This window comes from Triticum aestivum, chromosome 5B, assembly GCF_018294505.1.
Source record: "Triticum aestivum cultivar Chinese Spring chromosome 5B, IWGSC CS RefSeq v2.1, whole genome shotgun sequence".
Lineage (NCBI taxonomy): Eukaryota > Viridiplantae > Streptophyta > Magnoliopsida > Poales > Poaceae > Triticum > Triticum aestivum.
The window spans coordinates 59,470,802-59,486,792 of record NC_057807.1 but is presented as its reverse complement, the minus strand read 5'-3'; the positions used below and the strand labels follow the sequence as shown (position 1 = coordinate 59,486,792).

At 47.7% G+C, this 15,991-nt stretch overlaps 1 long non-coding RNA gene across 1 annotated transcript; it reads right to left on the bottom strand.

The window, feature by feature from the left end:
* Positions 1-8,901: 8,901 nt before the first annotated feature.
* On the bottom strand, positions 8,902-10,092 carry LOC123115670 (uncharacterized). The gene is made up of 2 exons (XR_006456695.1): positions 9,950-10,092; positions 8,902-9,274 (listed from the first exon to the last, which is right to left on the bottom strand). It is a non-coding gene; the product is annotated as an uncharacterized lncRNA (long non-coding RNA).
* Positions 10,093-15,991: the final 5,899 nt, after the last annotated feature.

The following is a 15,991-nucleotide window of genomic DNA, read 5'->3' as shown; positions in this document are numbered from 1 at the left end:
GGGAGGTCTGCTCTTCACTCGGTAGGATTTTCAAAAACTTAGGCGAGCACTGGGCTGCAACTAAGCCCCCGAGTGGGAGGTCTGCTCTTCACTAGGTAGGATTTTCAAGGCGTACCTCTGGAGAAGGAGGTAGCAGTCGACCTGCACCTCGTCCTCCTTGCAGAGCGCACGTTGTATTTGTGGCGTAGCTCGGAAGGAGAGGCTAGCAGTCGACCTGCACCTCGTCCTCCTTGCAGAGCGCACGTTGTATCTGTGGCGTAGCTTGGAAGGAGAGGGTAGCAGTCGACATGCACATCGTCCTCCTTGTAGAGCGCACGTTGTATTTGAACTTAGGCGAGCGTAATGCTGCAGCTAAGCCTCCGAATGGAAGGATGGCTTACCACTCGGTAGGATTTTGTTTAACTTAGGCGAGTACTTGGACTGCAGCTAAGCCTCCGAGTGGAAGGCTGGCTTTCCACTCGGTAGGATTTTCAAAAAACTTAGGCGAGTACTTGGACTGCCGCTAAGCCTTCGAGTGGAAGGCTGACTTACCACTCGGTAGGATTTTCAAAAACTTAGGCTAGTACTTGGACTGCAGCTAAGCCTCCGAGTGGAAGGCTGACTTACCACTCGGTAGGATTTTCAAAAACTTAGGCGAGTAGTTGGACTGCAGCTAAGCCTCCGGGTGGAAGGCTGGCTTACCACTCGGTAGGATTTTGTTTAACTTAGGCGAAACAGATTTCGCAGCTAAGCCTTCGAGTGGGAGGCTGGCTCACCACTCGGTTAGGATTTTTTTATAGACTTAGGCGAATCAGATTCGCAACCAAGCCACCCAGTGGGGGATTGCTTTATGTGGAGGAAAGTAAGAAAAATTACTGGGAAAATCATAAAGCTCTTGTCTTTGATAAATAAACTACAGAATTACTTTTATTACAACTCATCCGAGTGAATACTTAAGTGTAAAAGGGGCGGAGAAGCTCCGCGTTCCAAGCTCGGGGCTCGTCGATCTGATGCTCGACATTGTAGAGACGGTATGCTCCATTGTGGAGAACCTTGGTGACGATGAAGGGACCTTCCCAAGAAGGAGCAAGCTTGTGTGGTTTCTTCTGATCCACTCGGAGAACCAAATCTCCTTCCTGGAAGGCTCGACTCTTCACGTTTTTGGCGTGGAAGCGACGCAAGTCTTGTTGATAAATGGTCGGTCGGATCAGGGCCATCTCCCTTTCTTCCTCTAAAAGGTCGACTGCATCCTGCCGTGCTTGTTCTGCTTCAGCTTCGGTGTAGAGCTCGACCCGAGGAGCATTGTGGAGAAGGTCACTCGGCAAGACTGCTTCAGCTCCGTAGACCAAGAAGAACGGAGTTCTTCCAGTCGACCGGTTGGGCGTGGTCCTTAACCCCCAAAGCACCGAGGGAAGTTTGTCGACCCATGCACCAGCCGCATGCTTGAGATCACGCATCAAACAGGGTTTCAACCCTTTGAGAATCAAGCCGTTGGCTCGTTCTGCCTGTCCATTCGACTGTGGATGGGCAACTGAAGCATAGTCGACTCGTGTGCCTTGAGACGTGCAGAAAGCTCTGAATTCTTTGGAATCGAAGTTTGACCCGTTGTCAGTGATGATGCTGTGCGGGACTCCATATCTGAATATTAATTCTCTGATAAAGCTGACAGCAGTACCGGCATCGAGGTTCTTGATGGGTTTGGCCTCAATCCACTTGGTGAACTTGTCGACTGCTACCAGCAAATGGGTGAAACCGCTTCTGCCTGTTCTCAAAGGGCCAACCATATCCAACCCCCATACTGCAAAGGGCCAAACAAGTGGTATGGTCTTTAAAGCTGAGGCGGGCTTGTGTGACATATTGGAGTAAAATTGACATCCCTCACACTTGTCGACTATCTCCTTTGCCATCTCATTCGCTCTTGGCCAATAAAATCCGGCTCGGTATGCTTTGGCCACAATGGTCCGGGAAGACGCATGATGGCCACAGGTCCCCGAGTGGATGTCATCAAGGATTATTCGACCTTCCTCCGGCGTTATGCATTTCTGACCAACTCCAGTCGCGCTTTCTTTGTACAGCTGCCCCCTTATCACAGTAAAGGCTTTAGATTGGCGGACGATCTGTCGAGCCTCTTCTTCGTCCTCCGGGAGCTCTTTCCTCAAGATATACGCGATATACGGTACTGTCCAATCGGGAGTGATCACCAAAGCTTCCATGATCAGGTCGACCACTGCTGGAACTTCAACCTCAGTCAGATATGTAACACTCTTAGGTTGCGGGGCTTCGTCGGTAAAAGGATCTTCTATGACTGATGGAGTATGGATATGCTCCAAGAACACATCACTGGGGATGGCTTCTCTCTTGGATCCTATCTTCGCCAAATCATCAGCCGCTTGATTTTTCAGTCGGGGTATATGGTGGAGCTCTAACCCTTCGAATTTCTTTTCGAGCTTCCTCACTGCATTGCAGTATCCAGTCATGGCTGGGCTTCTAACGTCCCACTCCTTCATCACCTGATTGACCACCAAATCTGAGTCGCCATAAACCATAAGGCGACGGACGCCGAGTGAAATCGCCATGCGCAACCCATACAAAAGTGCTTCATATTCTGCTTCATTGTTGGAGGAATCAAAGTGGATCTGGAGCACATATCTGAGCTTATCTCCTCGGGGAGAAACCAAAACTACCCCAGCACCAGAACCATTTAACATCTTAGAGCCATCAAAGAACATGGTCCAATGCTCCGAGTGAACTTGAGTCGGCTGCTATTGTTCAATCCACTCGGCAAGGAAATCTGCTATAGCCTGGGACTTAATGGCTTTCTTTGCCTCAAATTTGATATCAAGGGGAAGGAGTTCAATTGCCCATTTAGCCACTTGACCAGTTGCATCTCTGTTATGCAGAATCTCTGACAATGGTGCGTTGCTGACGACTGTAATGTCATGATCAGAGAAATAATGAGCAACCTTCTTCATGGTCATGTAGATCCCATATACGAGCTTCTGATAATGAGGATATCTTTGCTTCCATGGAGTCAAAACTTCAGAGAGATAATACACTGGGCACTGAACTTTGAAGGTTTTACCTTCCTCTTCCCGCTCGACCGTAAGTACTGTACTGATGACCTGTCCTGTGGCTGCAATGTAAAGCAACAGAGGCTCTTTGCTGATTAGAGCAGCAAGCACCGACTGGGTGGAGAGCAGAGCTTTTAGCTCGGCAAATGCTGCATCAGCTTCTGGAGTCCACTCGAACTTGTCTGCCTTCTTCATCAGTAGGTAAAGAGGCAACGCCTTTTCACCGAGGCGAGAGATGAATCGACTTAACACGCCCAAGCATCCAGTAAGCTTCTGGACATCGTGCAAACGCACAGGGCGTTTCATTCGGAGTATGGTGCCAACTTTTTCTGGGTTAGCATCGATTCCTCGTTCTGAAACGAGAAAACCGAGTAACTTTCCGCCAGGCACTCCGAATGTGCACTTTGATGGATTAAGCTTGATATTGTATCTCCTGAGATTGGCAAATGTTTCAGCTAGGTCAGTCAACAGGTCGGAACCCTTTCGTGACTTGACCACGATATCATCCATGTACGCTTCCACATTCCGACTGATTTGAGTGAGTAAACACTTTTGAATCATTCTCATGAACGTGGCTCCGGCATTCTCAAGACCGAATGGCATGGTGATATAGCAGAAGCACCCGAATGAGGTGATGAAAGCTGTTTTGATTTCGTCAGGTCCATACAGACGGATCTGATGATACCCGGAATAGGCGTCTAAAAAAGACAATCTCTCGCATCCCGCAGTCGAGTCGACAATTTGGTCGATGCGAGGGAGAGGAAAATGATCTTTTGGGAAGGCCCGATTGATATGTTTGAAATCAATGCACATGCTAAGTGAGTTGTCCTTCTTGGGAACTATGACGACATTGGCGAGCCACTCGGAGTGGTACATTTCTCGGATAAACTCTGCTGCAAGGAGTCGAGCCACCTCCTCACCAATGGCTTTTTTCTTCTGAATGGCGGACCATCGAAGATGTTCTTTAACAGGTTTTGCTTTTGAGTCGACTCTAAGGCGATGCTCAGGCAGCCCCCTGGGAACACCCGGCATGTCAGCTGGCTTCCATGCAAAGATGTCCCAGTTCTCACGGAGGAACTGGATGAGCGCTTCTTCCTATTTAGAGTCGATTGTTGTGGAAATATGGGTCGGAGCTGCGTTGGGGTCAGTTGGGTGGATATGAACTGGCTTCGTCTCCCCTGACGACTAGAACGCTGACTCTGTGGCGGGCTTCTCGGCCCGCAGCAAATCACTCGGACCTGCATTTTTCTTGTATCCTTCCAGCTCTACCACTATTATCTAGGCATCCGCAATCTTCGAGCCTTTCTGGAAACACTCTTCTGCCTTCTTCCGGCTGCCAGTGATAGTGATCACTCCTTTGGGGCCAGGCATCTTTAATTTGCGGTACACATAACATGGTCGAGCCATGAAGCGGGCATAGGCTGGTCTTCCCAAAATAGCGTGGTAAGCGCTCTGGAAATCCACGACTTCAAATGTCAGCTTCTCTTTGCGGAAATGCTTCGAGTCACCGAACACTACATCCAGAGCTATTTGACCGAGTGAGTCAGGCTTCTTTCCAGGAATGACTCTGTGAAAACTCATGTTGCTGGAGCTGAGCCTGGACATCGGAATGCCCATTCCCTTGAGCGTCTCTGCATACAGTATATTCAACCCACTGCCGCCATCCATCAATACCTTCGTCAGTCGAGTGCCTTCGACGACTGGGTCAACCACCAGCGCTTGCCTCCCAGGGGTGGCAATGTGAGTAGGGTGATCGGACTGGTCGAACGTAATGGGAGTTTGCGACCATTTCAGATAGCTTGGTGTCGCCGGGGCGACCATATTTACCTCTCAGTTGATCACTTTCAGTCGATTTTTGCTCTCTACATCAGCAAAAATCATCAGGGTGGAATTGACATGAGGGTACCCTCCATCACTGTCCTCCTTGTCCTCGGCCTTGTCCGGCTCCTTCTCTTTGTCCTTGGGCTGTTTTCCTTGAAACTGCTGGATTAAGAGCCAACACTGGCGAGTGGTATGTTTCGGGTAGATGAAGTTACCCTCTTCGTCTTTCTTCGTGTGGATGTGACACGGTAGATCCATCACGTCATTTCCTTCTTTATCCTTTACCTTCTTGGGGTTCCAAGATCCTTTGGGCTTCCCTTTGAATTTGCCCTGAGTCACGGCCAGAGCCTCTCCAGGAGCAGCTGGCTCGGCCTTCCGCTTCTGCTTCCGACTGGAGTTTCCTTTTTCCGATTGACTCGGCTTATACTTGCCACTCCGGAGCCTGTCCTCTTCTTCACCGTTAGCGTATTTGGTGGCAATCTCCATCATTCGACTCAGGGTCATATCTCCGGTTCGACCAAACTTCAGGCTCAACTCTCTGTTCTTGACACCATCCTTGAAGGCGCAGACCGCTTGATGGTCCGACACATTCTCCACGGTATGATGCAAAGTGATCCAACTCTGGATGTAATCTCTCAATGTCTCACTCGAATTTTGTACGCAGACTTGCAGCTCCGTCAATCCGGTCGGTCACTTGCAAGTTCCCTCGAACGTCCTGACGAACACTCGGGAAAGACCTTCCCAGGTGTAAATGCTGCTAGGAGCTAACTGATTCAACCACGCCCTGGCCGAACCCTCTAGCATGAGTGGAAAATGCTTCATGGCCACCTCATCATTACCACCACTAATCTGTACCACCACTCGGTAGTCTTCAAGCCAAGTTTCAGGCTTGGACTCTCCGGTGAACTTACTTACCCCAGTCGCCAACCTGAAGTTGGGGGGTATCACTGCGGCTCTGATGGCTCTGCTAAAGCATTCTGGACCTGAAACATGGACTCGGCTGCTAGTAGGCACATCCCTGTCATGGCCACCTCTATGAGCTCTGTTCCGATCGACCAAACCTTGCACGATGATGGATCTCGCGTCAAAGCCTGATTCTCTGGGGTCGACCGGAGCTCTCCGCCCAACACTGAGCTGGTGCCTGTCATCTTGCTGCCGATGGGCGTTAGACCCACTTCTCGGGGGAGGATTGGGTACTCGACGCCTATCATCTCGATCAAATCGGTCATCATAGTGGTCGTCCCACGCGCCTCGGAGGTGACCTTGGGCTGTGAGCCGACTGAACAGTATTCACAGCGACGGATCGACTATGAATCCTGTTGCGCGACTGTGACACAACTGAATTCTGATCTCCTGCCGCCCGGAGCAAATCCCTGATCTGCATCAAGCCTCTTCCAGCCTCCGACTGAGAGGGCTGAATTGACTCCGCTATACGGGCTGCAGCTGCCAAATTCTGAATGGGATTCGATATACCTGAGTCGGTTGCGGAAAGAGCTGACGTCGGCTGGAGTCAGGTACTCGTTGACGCGCACGCTCGTCGAGTGCTCGTTGGAGGTTCTCCAGTCAAGTGCGTTCAGCCAAGTTGGCCAAACGCGCCTCTTCCAAGGCACGAGCCTCAGGAGTTTCTCCTGCGATGGGAGTATGCAGGGCATCCATGTTCCGGCGGCGAAGATCTTCTCTTTGCTGAGAAGTGAGTGGCTCGGGCTGATATTCTTCGTGCGCCCGAGCGGGGTCGCCTCCATCGTCCATCCCGTCGATGCGGGGGAAACCGAGAGGGCTATGAGGCCCGTTGACCATCAGGACCTCCGCCGCTGGATCACTGCTGTCGCACTCGGATGCAGTCTCTACGGAGCCAGTCGACAGATCGAACAGGCCGTTGAGAGACTCGTCGGGCTCAATTGCCGCGACTTGGGTGGTGGCCGATTGGCGAGCCACTGCGTGTCTCACCCATCGCTGAAGCCTCGACCGACCGGAGCGCTTGCGCTGGCGGGAGACAGGGAGGGAGGACGGCACAGGAGTCGACCGGTATGGGGTCGACGGCTGCCGCAGAAGGACGCCACGGACACACGCCCGAAAGTGCGTCGCCCCGCGGACGGGGAGTGCGTCGATGTCGAGTGGCGCCTCCTGGAGCCAAGCGGAGTCGTCGGCGATGAAAGCGAGTACACCAAGACGGATCTCGCGGCCCTCGACCAGAGCTCCGCCAGAAACCATGATGAAGGCAATCGGACAAATTGCAACTTCTCCAAAAAGTCGCTAAGACACCTGCCCCACGGTGGGCGCCAACTGTCGTGGTTCTAAGTCTGATAGTAGAATGGGGGGTAGGTATGGAGAGGCAAGATCCTGGCTATGGAGTAGTTGTATACGCAAGGGATTTACGAGTTCAGGCCCTTCTCGGAGGAAGTAACAGCCCTACGTCTCGGAGCCCGGAGGCGGTCGACTGGTTTCTGTGTGTATGAGTTACAGGGGTGCGAACCCTTTACACTGAGGAGGGGGGTGGCTTACATAGAGTTCGCCAGACCCCTCCGGCCCTCAGTTATGCAGGGTTTAAAGTACATTAAGACAGGGGGTTACTGGTAACGCCCTTATAAAGCGCCATGAAGACTATTGAAGCTACTTAATGACAGACCGTTACGTGCTGAGTGACTTTAGGTCTTCTGGCCGTCGAGTGGTTAGCTTCATGGTCGAGTGGCTATCTTCATCGTCGAGTCTCCTTGAGTTCGTCGAGTGAAGTCCCTCTTGGTCGACTGGAAGGTAGCTTATTCTAAGGATGTCCTTGGGTAGGGTATCCTAGATAGGTTCATGATCCTACCCTAGGTACATGACTTCATCAGCAACTTATGACTTATAAGTTGGGGTGACTTATAAGTTGGGTCTGTTTGGCAAAATAAGTTACTTTTTTCACTTTTCGACTTATAAGTTGGTAACTTATTTGAAACCAAACAGGCCCATAGTATATATCCACGCGCACACTAGCTATGGCGAGTTTCGAAACAACTGGAGCATAGCCTGACAACAGATTCTGAATAATTGCAAGGAATCAAACAGTACATCCACATTAATTTGATGTCGATTTCGATATCTTTCCAGTTCATATAAGAGCATCTACATCCACATACGGCAAATCCGGCCCCTTAAACGCCCGCGGACGCGCCCGTCCGCGGGCTGTGACCAGGCACACCTCAAATTTTACTTGTGCACCCGGACATTTCATACTCGATTCATTTTTTTTCCGAGAGTACGTCAAAAACGTACCTTAGCTTTATAGTATGCAGAAAGTTATGCACCACCATCCCTCCATGTTGGCCTCATTGGACGGGATCAATGTTTGGTCAATCCTCAGCCGCAAGAAGCATCGGAACAATACATGTCTTAGGGATGACAATGTGTAGGGTATGGGCGGGTACGACCCTTTTCTACCCAAACCCATACCTAATTTTTTTTCTATACCCACCCACTTCTATATCCATGGGTACAAATTGGTACTCATGCCCATACCCATCGGGTATCCTATACCCAATGGATATCCGGTGGGTACAATATATAGTGTTGACATGACAAAAGTAAGATGAGAAAAGGGTCTTAATTTAGGTACCCATCCATAACAATCAGGTTTGCACTTACATCAAAAATTCACAATGACAACTGACTCACAATTAAAGGTCTTAATTAGTGGTCCATCGGCTAGTTAAGAACTTAAGATAATTATTTATCTACATATTATAGAGTTTTATTTATTTATTTATTTTCTGAGTATCCATTGAATTACCCATGGGTGTAATTTCATATCCATACCCTACCATGCATTTTGTGGGTATGGATACCCATACGCATGGGTATGAAGTGGTAGAAAGTCTCACCCATACCCACTATTTTCGGGCAGGGTACCTGCGGGTACCCATACCCATGGGCAAAACTGCCACCCTAACCTGTCTCGCAAAGGTGCATCGAAGCAGAATGTGATCGACAGTGTCCACCTCTTGCTCACATAAGTAACATGGTGAGATATGTGTCCCATTTTTAGACAAACTTATACTCCAAGAGCATTATTTCACTGATAGCAAAGGTTGTATGATAATCTTCAGCTAGTGCGCTATGTATACAATGACCTTCCATACAGATAGTACCAGAGAGGTAACATATATGATCGGCTATGTTTTTCATCATATATAATGGTTGATAGGTTTGGTGTGTAGGATGTGCATAATTACTAGTAGTACATAGAAGCAACATAACCAGTTCACAATGGCGTCAAATGCATAACTATTTTTTACAAGGAGGGCCATAACATGGGGCTGTAGGATGATTAGGGTCGACGGTATATGGTGATCCTTCTTTGACAGTCACATAGCCACCGATCGTTTTCGCCTGATTGGCCTTCTTCACCGCCTTTCTGGCATCGCCATCTACATATTTTTCACATGGAAGCATAGCTGGTTAGCACTAAAACGAGTACAACTTTATACTAAATCAGTGTCAATTAATACGGATCTGAGTAATAAATTCTATGGATCTTGTCTCTTTACGAGGTTAGAAATTGTTCTCACATTAATTAAGATTTTCATACTTATAATTGAAAATAGGGAGAACATAGAAACCATTTAAATTGGCTGAGCCAGACTGGCACAGCGTGGATCGAACATGAATAATATTCCCTAAGTTCGCATTAATGAGATGTTTTGAATATTTTAACATAAACTACATACGGACTGAAATGAGTGAACATTACTAAAATGTGACAACATACGTTCAATTTTAAGAAAGTTAAAACATCTTATAATATTGAATAGAGAAAGTATTCGACGATGCATCGAGTTTGCCTCAACATTCCCCCTAGAAATACAAAAATAATGTAAATCTACTTTCATTTATTTATTAGGGTAGGGATGAGACTTTCTTTATCTTTTTCTATTTTCTAGAATAAGTATGCTCTGGAGTAAAAGGATTTGAACCTTTGCATGCCGGTACCAAAAACCGATGCCTTACCACTTGGCTATACTCCAAACGGGGGGAAGGCTCGATGAAAACGAGCTGGGACATAGATTTTTCAGAAGGACCATCTAAATCACACATGTACGCACCTTCGTTTTGAGCATGCACTCGTCTGGCACCTGCAACATCACGTGAGACGAGGAGAAGCATGGCCGTGATAACACACACGACCAACATGGTTCTGGACGGCATGTTGAGGGGAAGTGAACTTGGTTGGCTGCGGGGTAGATGGAGCGAGACACAAAGTGAATCCCAATATTTATAGTCACGTCTCTGGCGAATCTTCTGCGAGGTCTTCGGCGTACGTCGGCATGCTTTCGTCTGCAACAGTTCTCAAAAGTTAGTCATCGAATAAAATCAATCAAAACGAGAGCAGCTGGCAGTTCTTTTTGTAATCTTGTGCAGCTCGTGATGAAAACAACCTATGCTGCGGAAAATTGGTGACTTGGACGGCTAATAATGCTTTGGAGGCGTGGTGTGGACTTGGACTGTTGGCATTCTACCATTTTTCCACGTTGAAAAGTCGCCACTATTCCACGAAAATGCCAAATTGAGGACCAGCTTCGCCAAGGCGCAATTAAAAAAAAAATCATATTTTTACATTTCATTTTTTAAAGAAAATACACATATACCCAGAGACATAACATAAGTGTGTAATCTGTCATGGTAAAATACTTTATAATGAGACTACACAAAAGAAATATAGAAAATCTATCGCTTTCAAGCACATGCACCGTTCATTCTCAAAGTCCATGATTATTTTTTGTGCAGCTCATTTTTCAAGGTATTTCATGTGAATTACACACACATGTGCGCGCGTGCATTACATCCTTGTATACATGTATATTTTCTCAGAATTTGTTAAAATTGAAACATTTGAATTTTGATTTTTTTTTAAAAAAAATCGGCCTCCATGGAGCTCGGCCTTCAAAACGCCCTAATCACCATTGCATCACTATAAGTCTTTTTTAGAGAGAGAGAGAGAGAGAGAGAGAGAGAGAGAGAGAGAGAGAGATAAGGTTTTTCGGGAGGACAATGGACCGTCTTCAATTCGAGAAGACAATCATGGATAAGGCATCACCAACTATGGCTTGAGTAGAAGAGAAGCTATATTTCTACGCATAGAGATTGGGAGGTCGAGTAAGGGGGATGCATACCAATCAAGGCTTGGGTGATGATCCGGACACAAAGTATTTGAATCTACGGTCAACCCATTGCATTAGCCTACACAATACTACTACACACAGTTCATAAGTTGAAATATTACGGCCATAACATTATATATCGTCTTGCACGGATAATATTGAGTGATCTCAAAACGTCCGTGGGTTCCACGGAACTAGAGAATGTTGGAGGCTGAGTCTTCTTCAACTCTGTCAGTTCGTGGCTGTGGAAGTGGTCTGACACCACCTTGTCTGATATTTTTTGTATTTTGAAAAGGAGGTTGTAAACCCCCGCCATTCAAGAATGCACACAACCATCTATATTAAATTATAAAGTAGAGGCTAACAAAAATAAATAGATGGATCAATCCAAAACCATCTTCCTGAAGATCTCTGTCGCTATGCCTACAAGGTTGATGATGTACTCTGACGTTGCACCAACACCTCACAATGAGCCGAGAGCACCAACTGGCCTCACAGACCCTTTGCACGCACGGCATGCACACACAGCTGTCAAGTTCATGGTTGTGGAAGTTGGGTGGTGCCAACTTGTCTGATATGGATAACTTTCTCTATAAATTTGGTCAAGATTTGTGAAGTTTGACTTTCACGATAATCAATTAACACTATATTACAGAATGGAGAGAGCACTAAATAAACCACTTCGCTTAACATATGTGTGTGTGTTTCTAAATCATATAAAAATGTGATAAACTTCTCCAGCATAGTGGAGATATATTAATCTACTGTTTTGAAGCACAAATATCTCGTTTAAGTTTATCACACACACTAGCAATTGACTTACACACGTAAAATATGGATGGACAAAAACAAGTTATGTGTGGTGCGGAACTTCTTTATACCATGCTAACAAATCACCGATGACATGAAGTGGCTCCGTCACCGGCATGCCGCATACTTTAGTGTGCACCTACCAATGCATGTTCGTTCACCTGCTATTTAAAATGGGTCTAGTATGTTTGTTTATAAAATAGGAAAGAAAAAAATTTAGCTTCCGTGTCATCATAATATATAGTCACAACTTCGCAGAGCGTCCGATTGCTTTTGCTCCATTACTTAGGAAAAAGTGTGATCTGCTAAACGAGTAGCGATTCTCCTTTGTGAGGGTTTTAGGTTTCACCTCAATTCTATGGAATCCCTCCTTAATTCTTATACATATAAACTTCTGTTTTTAATAAAAAATAAATCACTTCTGACGTCATAAGAAAATGATATAGGAGCAACTATAATATGCGAAATGGAGTTGTTGTCTGATGCCAAAAGCGAAAGTGGCAGGTTACATGAAATTAGGAACACACGAGTGTTACAAACTTATGATGCCTGAATCTCGTAATTAACAAAATTGGACTTGTATGGCCAACCATCATATGCTCCTTAATTATCGGTGTGCCGTCAAAGTGAATATCAAAATTTGTATAAAAAACAACAGTCTAGACACGTCGGGAGGAACAGGGTTAATGGTTGTTCCTCTTGGGGGGTGACCAGGAGCTCTATCTCGATAATTCATCAACTGATACAGTGAAAATTCTGAACATGTCTCTCGGGAACCATCTGTACATATGTGTCCCTGAAATAACATTTCTTAGTCTACCTCAGTCGGTCCATCATCGTCAGAAACATCATATAAGCATATGTCTCTAGGAGCCACTTCATCTCAGAACCTTTTGGCTCCATATTTCATCGCCTATCCAACTGTTGAGGCAAGAGCTTCTAATTCACATTGCCGTGCATGTCGTTTTGGTGCTTAATGCCAGGAAGAGCTTGATAGCCATTGGCATATTGTCTTGCATGTCTGTAATCGGTACATCACCATGACTTTAGAGTATAGGGGTCAGTCATGAAGTGGCTTCGCCATAACAGTACTGTCATAATGTAATGCAGGAGCTCCCGGTGCCTCTGAAGCCTACCATGCGGAAGTTATGGAAGTGCATCATATGGTACATCCGATCTATTCATCTCGGATGAGCTGCTTGCTTGCAGCCTCGCTTCTCTTATATGGACTGGAAAGAGATCCAAATCGACACCAAATTAATGTGGATGTACTATTTGATTCCTTTGCAATTATTCAGAATCTGTAGTCAGGGTACTCCAGTTGTATGGACATGGATATATAGTACTAGACGAATTTGTTTAAGGAGGGTGACATCAAGTCCCTGGATGTTCAGAACAATCAATGGAGCAATGACATTAACGTGTACACATTCGATATTGCTTTCTATATCTTGACGTCGAAAAAAAGAGGCTTTGTACGTGATCGCCTTCACTCACATGTGCCGTGAATAGTTGCGATAGACATGACCGCAGACGACAGGCGGTGGACAATCTGTGTTTGGTTGAGCTGCAGATTCTGGAAAAGCTGCTGTGAAAAAGCTGTTGTGGAAAAGTTGCTGTGAAAAAGCTAATGTGAAGAAGTTGGAGGCTGTTTGGTTAAAACAACGGTGAAACAGTATATTTGGTTGTGAATTGTTTGTAATGCCCCTCTCTACGCACGTCCATCAACACGCATCTGCCGTCGAGACCCTGGTGCACCACGCCGCCGAGACTCCACCGCTGAAACCGTCCATTGGTCCCCGAGCCAATGCACATCTCCAAGAATGATGCCCCAAGGTCGCCTTCGCGCCCTGGATCAGCACCATGCCATCACCCAACCACCGTCCCACGCTACGTGTCTCGATCGTGAAGAGGAGCAAGCCCCGCCGCCGCCCGCACCGACCGGGCTTTGCATGCCTCGATAATACTTCCCATTAGTACAGGATAAGCTAGTAAAGTGCATGCTTTTCTGAAGCAACGACAGCTGATGCTTTCTGCTATACGTTCAGCACAAGCAGCAATCGTCCTCTCTCTTCTGCACCTTTGGCATCAGTTTTTGGCCGAAAATAAACTAAAACAAAGACCATTATAGTTAACAAGAGAAGGCGCTTTAACAAATCTGAACATTCACATATAGTGGACAGTACCGGTATGCAGCAAGTACACATAAAGAAATCATCAATATTCAACGTGCTCTTAAAAATTAAAATAACCACAGTACAACAAGTACTATGCAATACAATTCGATAAATCTTTTGTAGGAGGAGGAGGGAGAAGAAAGGGGGGGAGGAAGGAGGGACGGTGCGCCAGCGCCGGCGGCCGTCCAGTACAGCGATGCGGGCGGCGGCGGCTTGCTGGAGCGGGCGGCGGTGACCAACCCTAGCACGAGGTGCGGTGGCTCCTTCGTGCGTCAGGCGGCTCTCCGTGCGTTTTCTTCGTCCGTGAGACAGAGATCGAACCGGTATTCACTTGGGAGTGGCAGTGATGGGTAAATAGCATGCAACTTTCAGGGGACAGCTAAAAACGCATGTCTGAAGTTGGGGTTCACCCGCTGCGAGAATTGCACCACGAAGAAGCTACAACTTTTACAACTTCTGCTTCTCATTTTTCCCGTTTGGTTAGCTTATACTCCCTCCGTTCCAAAATAGATGACTCAACTTTGTACTAGCTTTAATATAAAGTTAGTACAAAGTTGAGTCATCTATTTTGAAACGGAGGGAGTAGCTGTGAAAAGCCAGAAGTTGGCTGTAAAAGCTCGGCCAAACACAGCCACGGCAGCCACCTGCATGACCGCCACAGATCTCCACTCTGCCATGCCTCCACTGCACAATCATGGCCTCTCCTTGTTGAGATGTAGATACATATGTGTATTTTTTGTACAACAGGCCCTCCTTCTTTCATGTATAGTTGAGGACGTGATTACCCTTTGTACTTATATATACGTGTGTATTGCACCCGATCAACATATCGTGAGTTGCTTAATCTTCTACATTGTATCAGCCTACCCCGATTCCTGCCCTAGCTGCGTCGCCGTTGCTTCCGAGCCGCCGCCGCTAGACCCTTCGCTACGCCCGCGTCGTAGATTATTCGCCGCCGTCGTAGCTAGCCTCGCCTCCCGATCCCACTGCTTCCGCTCGCCTCGTACGCCTCGCCAATCCGCTCGCCTGCCCGCTGCTTTTGTCTCACCCCGAACGCGCTCGCACGCACTCGCGATCGCCCTTGCCCCGCTGCTTCCACCCGCCGCTTGCCGCCGAAACCCTAACCCTACCCAGCCGAAACCGAACCAGCAGCTATGTCCGGTTCTGATCTCTCCCACCGCTCTGCCGCCTCCACTCCTCCGGCCGTCTGTCCGCCGAATCCCTTCGACTCCTCCGCCGGCTCCTCCGCTGCCACCCTGCCCGACCCTGCCTACATCCGCGATGTTCCCATCGAACGTCGCGTTCCGGTCATCCTCTCCCATAAAGAGGCGAACTTTTATGCCTGGAAGACATATTTCAATCTTCTCTTTCGTGAGTACAACCTGCAGGATCACATCGACGGCACCGCCAACCTCTTCGTCCTGAACCACGACGCCGACTGGCTGGCGATCGATGCCACCATCATCTGGTGGCTCTTCCTCACAGTGTCCAAGGACATCTTCCACACCATCGTTTGCGACAAGGACGATGCATGCACGGTGTGGAACAAGATCGTTGGCCTCTTCACCGACAACAAGCTCCAACGGATCGTCTTTCTACAGCAGGAGTTTTTCGGGTGTCACCAAAACAACTCCTCCGTCGACGACTACTGCATGCGCCGCTCGACCTCTGGTTATTGCGTCTATCTTGGACCATCACTCATCTCATGGTCGTCCAAGCGGCAGCCCGTTGTTTCCCGCTCCAGTGCAGAAGCGGAGTACCGCGCCGTTGCCAACGTCGTCACCGAGTGTTCCTGGCTTCATCAGCTTCTGCATGAGCTCTTGTCTCCGGTTGACAAGGCCACAATTGTCTACTGTGACAATGTTTCTGCGGTCTACCTCTCCACCAACCCAGTTCATCATCGATGCACCAAGCACATTGCGATTGATATCCATTTTGTTCGGGAACAGGTAGCTCTTGGTCATGTGCGCGTGCTCCATGTCCCTACGTCCCAACAATT